An 8,143-nucleotide genomic window follows, 5' to 3' on the forward strand; every position below is an offset into this window, starting at 1 on the left:
TTGTGTAATGTTATTTACAAATTAAAAGCTATTATTGATTACTCTGATGTAATCTTTGTGTATCAAAGCAAACTTCTGCTATGCTATGCCTATCTGATTCTTATTGCTGTGCAAATTTCTTAATGTATTGCTGCGAGATCGATCAACTTTAGACCAGACAACAAACGACGGAGGCTCCGGAAAAGTGCAATCAAACGATGAGTTTTATTATCACAGGAGAACAACCAACCGTCAGCATACGGAATGGGTTGCTCTGACAAGAATACATTGGGTTCTGGTTTTATAGGACAAAATATCACACCTACGTCAATACAGTTCAAAAATACATGGTGACAGACGGGCAAAAGTTCAACCCGTGCAGACAAGGGTACATCACGTACACTTCTAATAACCCTTCACCGACATATAACTTCTCCTTTCTACATTACTTGCCTTTTATGGTAATAACTTCAGGTCTTAGCATCTCTGAGAGCTAATAATGGACCCTCGTCATTAATCACTAAGTAGAGTACTTTGCAGCCAGTCTCAAACTGAAGCAGAAGATGCTCAGGCCTTTGCTCAGACCTGCTACTAGATTAATATGTGTATTGTAAGCGTGCATGCAATTAACCTGCTATGTTCTCATCTCCCCTCAGCATGTATCATCTGGACACTCTCACCAGTGAAGCTTAAAACCTTCTAGAATGGAACATCAACTCTAACCAAGCACATTTATGCATTGTGTATAAAATGAACTGAACCTATAAAAATAGAAAGGTCAATGTGATGACAGACATATTCAATGCAATATAAACCCTGTAGGAAATATTACTGATAAATGATACTGTGAAACATGTTATTAATACATTCTTCATAAGGCAAATTATATGGTAGCAATAAAAGAATCTCTGAATCCCAACAGTATATTTAAAAGGAAAAAGAAAACCAAATGAATATATACTAAATCCAATACCATTTACTTAAAAGTAAATACTGCACCACAGAGTGAACTGCTTTGGCAAACAAGTGCTTCTTCTTAAGCCGTGTGTGATGCTGTTCTCTAAATTAAAAAGGGCACACACACAAACTGTGCTAAAATTCTATGATGGCAAGAATGGTGACAAGAAACAGAAACTGTGTTAAGATGAGTGTCCCAGCAAAGGGCCCTTTAAGAAAAAGCCATGAAAGAAGCAAGGAGTAGAACACAAACACCAGTAGTATCACTCCTCGATTTTGACACAGGTCTTGCAAAAGTTGATTCATTTTTTTAATCCATGCTAAAACTCTGCATATAATATCATATGCCCAATTTACTAATTTTCTTACTTTTAGCATTGCCCGTGTTCCTAATATTGCTGTAACTCCTTTTATCACTGCTCTTGATATAAACCCTAATGTGGCTAGTATAAACCCTAATGTGGCTGGTATAGACCCTAATGTGGCTAGTATAAACCCTAATGCGGTTGTTCCCAACCCTAAACAGAACCCAAACACAGCACACAGAGTGCTCCAAAATCCGCCGCTCCCGGATGATTGTCCTCTTTCTTTACTGTGGGGCTTGTTTGTTTTTTTTACTTTTTTATATTTGTCTTCTTCAGGTTGCTTTTCTGTTTCTTCATCCTCATTATCTTCTTCTACTTCTTCTTCTACTTCATCTAATTCTTCTTTTTCTTTATCTTCTTCTTTATTGTCTTCTTCTATTTCCTCTTCTACATCTGATCCGGGAGTTAAAACTACAACAGTTGACCCAGAGAAAGCCTTTGCCACTGATTCTGATGCAGGGCCTGTAAGTTTGATCATGTCATTCTTAGAGACACTGTTGTTACTGCAGGTGCCTCCTTGGTGCAATATGTTGTTAGTGTAGCACACTCCTTTGTTTTGTTTAACTATCTGGTCTATTGTGTTGAACAGCTCTGTAACCTGGGACTGGCTGCTGTCACCCTGTCCGTTGTATTTATTAATGATGTGGTATCGGGTCTTGCACTTCCTCATCAGATCACTCAGATATTTATTCTGATCTATAAACTCTTTGATCTTCATTTCATCTGAGTCTGGGCCATCCTGAGTAAAGACAACTGCAGCATATTTGAAAACTTCCTCTGAGAAGTACTGGCTTATTTTCTCAATAACAGCCTTCTGCTGCTGCTGCTCTGTGGATTTCTCCACTTTGAGCATGATGAGAAAAGCATGAGGCCCTGGAGTGCACTCAGTGATACACCTCAGTATTTCAGGCTTCAGCTCCTCCTCTGATCTATTTGTGCAAAGTAAATCAGGAGTGTTGATCAGGGTAATCCTTCTTCCATGGACAGATTTGGACTCAGTTTGACATTCAGTGTTGTTAACCTGGAACACGTCTTCTCCAAATATGGCGTTTGCTAGGCTACTTTTTACAGCTTCAGTGTTTCCCAGTAGGACAATCCTGTACAATTTTTCCACTGGAAAGAAGTGAAAACAGAAAATTAATAGAGCATTTGAGTACTCATATGTTGTAATATTAAGCTCAAAGATTAAATAAGAAAAATACGCATAAGTGTGTCTGTTGTTCAGCCATCATTCATTAGATAATAACTGTTTAAAGGTTTGTGCTAGAAAAGATGTGACTGTGTCCAGTGTAAACCGACAAAGGAAAGAAGAAAACAGGAAGAAATCAAGGATTGAATGAAATAGACATTTCCACACGCTCTCTCTTCAAATGTATTTACCAAAAAGAAAAAAACAGGACCAGGAGAGCAGTCTATGATAATGTTTTCCTCAGAGAACGCAACTGATTCAAACTAAAGTGTTCTCAAATAAGTTGTTACCTTTGATGTACTTTTGAGCCCCAGCTGCTTTTCCTTCCATGACCTTTATTGTTGGTGGCACTAAAAAAGTAAAACGAGTGAAAATAACACATTAGATAATTCTGTTTTGATAGAGCGGTTTATTCATATTTCTTAAATCAATTTTTTTTAAAGTTATACGAGGAATAAAGTCATGCTTTGCAAAGAATAAATTTGACAAAATGACACAGATATGCTGGGTTTATCTGTTTCGTTCAGGATACCTGTCACATCTTTCTGTGCTGCATCTTCTTCCAGTGGTGTTACCACTTTAATGCTCATATTTTCCTGCAAACCTGCTACACTTTGACATAAAGCTTCCATCAGTGGTCCAGCTGCAGGGCCTGTTAATTTGATCCATGCATCCTTGGAGAAGCTTTCCCTGACTTCAGTGGGGAGCTGCGGGATTCCTGGGTGTTCTAGAAGAGATAAATTGCAGTTTGTTTGTCAAACCATGATCACAAGCTCCAAAATCAAAACTGTATTTTGTTAGATACATAAAAAAAAACCTGACCATCATTCATGTTCATATGATCTCATGTTTATCACACTAACTTCACAAGAAAACTACCTCTTTAGACATTCTAGAGCTACATTTATGTCAGTTGTGCAATTGGCTATGAATTTATTCCAGACTGTAACTCATGGAAAATGTATGCATGAGATGGCCTATGTATGTGTACATTTATTTTCAGGACTGAATATCTGTACGTTTCAATGTCATGCATTACTCTAATATTTATAAACTCTCTTCAATTTCCACAGAGGTAAAAAGCAGGTGAAAATGGGTCTTGAAGACAGTGAGAAACATGTCTGCTCTACTAATGTTTGGTTTTGGCTCCATCTAGAGGTTCCTGAAATATTCCTGTTCTGTCCTGAAATGTTCCTGAAATAATGTTGTGTCATGAAGCTTTGTTATCTTTGGTTTCACTTTTGATTTCTTTTTTCCTGCGTTCACTGCGGCCTTGTAGATGAAATGACAAAAACAGAGCTAATTTGGTTTTGTTTTCGTTTAGTTATAAAAAGCTACAAAAGGTCATTAAAATCAAATGTATTTAACGCAGTCTGGCTGACATGTTAAAATGATGAGTCATGTATCAAAATCAAAAGCGCCAGCAGGTTACTTGCTTGGTCTGGTCCAACATTTCTGTGATTATGATTTCATCGCAATAGCCTTAAAGCACCAACCAAGTTTCGTTTCCTTTGATTATTTATTAGACTTATCAAAATGCACATGGTTGTTTTGACTGCAGGATATTAGTGCTAAAATAACTTACCAGGCATGCTTGCAGAATCAGAAGACCAGAGCTTGACGACCGTTGCTTTTCTTCGTTTATTCTCTGAGTTTACTAGTGATGTGACGTTCTGTATCGAGGCTTCAAAGCTTGTGTCGAGTAATGGAGGGGGCGTTTCCGCGATGCGCGTATCGAGGCTTGCCTCATTTATGGGAGAAGCTGAAAATGATGACGTCCGAAGCCTCGCTGCCCGGCTGTACCACGTGACTGGTTCATGAAGTGGTTCGAACTTTGCCGCGAGCTATGACAGCGATATAAACCCCTCAGACTTCATTCAAAAATGTGGGTGTTTGATGGAGAGTTGCGGTTAGTGAGAGTTTGGAGGTTTATGAGAGTGAGGAGAGAAAGTCAGGAGAGAATGGAGCCAGCTAAGAAGAGGAGGATGTCCTCCCCTGTGTGGGAACATTTTGATTTTATTCCTCCCAACAAGGCATGTAAATTTCTACAGAAGATGTATTTTCATAATACTGATGGTGCAATACAATTTATGTTAAGCTGTCTGTACTTTTGCACAAGGTGAAGTGTTTGCTATGTGCCAGGGAGCTGGGATATAACAACAACACCTCATCCATGCTTAGGCACTACAGAGCTTTGCATGAGAATAAGGGGAACACCGATTGTGGAGCAAGACCAGGTGAGCCATCAAATGCCATGATAATATAGCATGCAGTAATGTTACTAAATGATATAACGATATTATACAACTGTAATAAGTTACATGTGATATTTATATTTATATTTGTGCTTTGTCTTTATTGTCTTTCCTCAGGAGAACAATCTCAAATAGATGAAGACCTGGTTAGCATGGTGATTGAGGACTCACAGCCATTTAGCATTGTGGAGGACAAAGGATTTAAAAGATTTGTTAAATCATTAAATCCTAGCAATGTTCTCCCCACTAAAAAGGTCATAACAGCAGTGAAAATTTAGTTTTTACAGAATAAAATGTGAACAGGCAGGACTGAGGCTCAAAGCCTCAGTGTGTAGCTGTCCATACCTCAGCGTTACAAAAGCACAACTACTGTCCACACCCCAACCACACCTCACCTCACAGTAAATGATCATTTTCCATACTGCCAGTATAAATATACACAGTATACTGCATCACTACAGTATACATGTTTTACACACTCCTTTTGTTGTTGACATTTACAGGCTGTGTGCAAAAAGGCCACACTCTTCAAATTCATGCCAACTAATATTTTTACGTCCAGTAGGTGTCCTACTAGAGCAAATGAAGCTTCAAGACGCTTTGCGCTGGGATGAACCAATTGGATGAAAAGCTTCAGTGCTTCATGAAGCTTCATCTGCCCATCACTAGAGTTTACTTTCACTTGCTGTTTGAAAAGTTGGGGTGGAGAGAGCTGCGGTTTTCGGTTTGAGTGGAAATAAAAAGTGCAGCTGAATGTCTGTTTTCTTGTGATGGGTAGATGAGGCCTCGTGAAGCATTTCAGCACATTTCCCGAACTGTATCGATACTGTGTCGACAGTTTCCCGGCCAATGCACAGTGACTTCCTTTGACGACACAGTGTTGCTGTTTTGCTCCATACTGACACCTGCTGGACCTTAAATATCATTGCAGGCCACTTACTTGAGACTCACAACAGACACTGATTCAATAACCTAGTCATACTTGTACACTTTAAGGTATTGTACTTTCCATGGAATCATTTTATATCTTTTATATTGCAAATATTGTAGACATCTTTAATTTATATTGTGAATGACATTAAGTGAACATTAAAATGAAAGTATTGTGAATGTAATATTACCCATTTGACTCAGTTTATTATAAATTTCTATTTAGAAAAATAGGTTTATCCAATGTTTTTGCATTCAGTCTATTGCATTTATTTTTTTACACCATTTCCCCAGCTTTGGAAAACTCACAGGCACAGATGAAGCTGGGGTACACAAAAGCTGTAAAGCCAGGTGGAAAAGGTTCGGATAAGATGTCTTTCTATTCCCTCAGTACGTTAAAGCATCCTCTGATCTTGGAATTTTTCTCTCCGACACTCTCCACATTACTAAGGGGTTGGCAGTCCTTTATAATAAAATTCAGGACTGCCTGGTCCAGAGCAGTCTTCCTAGATGCTTGATTTAAAAATAATAAAACACATATTAATAAAAAAAAATGATGATAAAGCTGTTCAGTGTCTATATAGGCCGACCTGTGTTCATTCTCGGTGTGTTTGTCTTATTTTCATGTTTGGCTCTGTAATGCCTAAACACTGAAGATGTGCTTTTGTTTGTGTAAGAAAGCTCCGCAGAACAGATGTGACATTTAACCTGCATAAAATGAAATAAATAATTTACACTTCAAGTCACATTGCTGTTTTTCCTATTCTGATAGATTACACTGAAACAAAGACAGACAAACTATTACCTTATTTGCAGTTAAAAGATCAAAATGAACCCACACAGCAGAAACATTTCTTTTTCTTTCGGGCTCCATTTTGTTATGGAGAGATGTGTATTTTTAATTTTTTTTTAATCTTTACCAGAGTAATTTTGTGGGTTTTTTTGGTCGCGACTCATTCCGTTGGCAGATGCGGATGCGGTGCTAGTGATGGGTCGGTCGCGAACGAAATGGCTCTTAGAGCCGGGTCTTTGAAGTGAACGATGCGAGCCGTGGGGGGGGGGTGTCTACAAGAAAAGGATATCATATAGAGCTGGCTCCACAAACAACATGCACAGGCACCTAATAACTGTCCACCCATCAGTGCAATGGGAAGATAAAACGCAGTCAGTTGAGTGTGATATTAATATTTCTAAATGCCAACCTTTCCCTTAATTAAAGATCTGGGTGTTCTTTTTTTCACCCTTTTTTCCATATTTTAGTTTATATTTTACTGTGTTGTGGTTTGCAGTGTTTTGTGTTGTTTCACTTTAAATTTGTTTAAAAGGAAAAACCTGAAAATTTAAGTAGTTAAAAGTTGAAATGTATTAAATGTAAATAGTTGGTTTTTGTATTTTATAATTTATTTATTACATTTTACGTGGAGTGATGCAGTGGCCCCTAGAGACAAAGCACGTACAAACGTCAAAGCACGTACAAACTCCAAAACACAACAGAAGTGCTCCAGGATGCTAAGGGCCGTGTTGAGCTTTTGTTACCTAGTGGCTACACAAGCCAGCAAGTACCAACAATCGGATTGGGTGTGTGGTAGCAACAGGTAAATGAAGTTTTTTTTCTTCTAATTATTTGAAATAAAAAAATATATATATAATAAATAAATTAAAAAAAAAAATATATATATATATATATATATATATATATATATATATATATATATATATATATATATACACACATATTTTAATACAAAAACAATAGACATTTGCATTCGATTAGTGTAATTTAAGTGATCTAGGTAGCTCTGTTTTGGAAGTTCAGTTAACGCTATATGTGCTTTGGAATTTTTAAGTGCTTTGGAGTTTGTACATGTTTTGTCTCTAGGGGTCCCCATAAGTATTTATATATAAACATACATAAAGAAAACCAAGTTTTTTTACATTACTATTTCCTTTTGTGCATAATTTTATATTGTTGTTGATAATTAATTAACTAAAGCAACAAAACAACCTGAAGAGCCGGTTCGGAGCCGAAAGAGCCGGTTCTTTTTAGTGAACCGAGCCGAAAGAGTCAGTTCTCTAAAACGAGCCGGAAATCCCATCACTATGCGGTACCTTTTAAACACAGTTTGGCGCGTTGGCAATGATTGATAGAGCGGCTGTATCGATCACGTGACTTTTTCTTAAAGCGACGCACGCACCGATACAGGCATCGCTCTGTGAGCTTGATACATGCGTCGGTGCGTCAGTATTTCAGGACCCTTCACTACTATTTTCAGTTGCTGAATTCTGCGTTAGCATGAATATCTTAACACATATGTGAGGTTTACCCTTCTACACTAGAACAGAAAAGATAAATGTTCCAGTGGTCTTGCTATGAGCCCCTATATGTTATTATAGCATGTTGCTCTGGCATGAAGTGGATGATGCAAACATATAATGTTGCATTCTTTTCTTTTTCGTGTGTTTCCACA

Source organism: Diplotaxodon limnothrissa, linkage group LG3 (assembly GCF_057381915.1).
Source record: "Diplotaxodon limnothrissa isolate DT_005_m linkage group LG3, D_limnothrissa_male_GT1.1, whole genome shotgun sequence".
In the NCBI taxonomy this organism is placed as follows: domain Eukaryota; kingdom Metazoa; phylum Chordata; class Actinopteri; order Cichliformes; family Cichlidae; genus Diplotaxodon; species Diplotaxodon limnothrissa.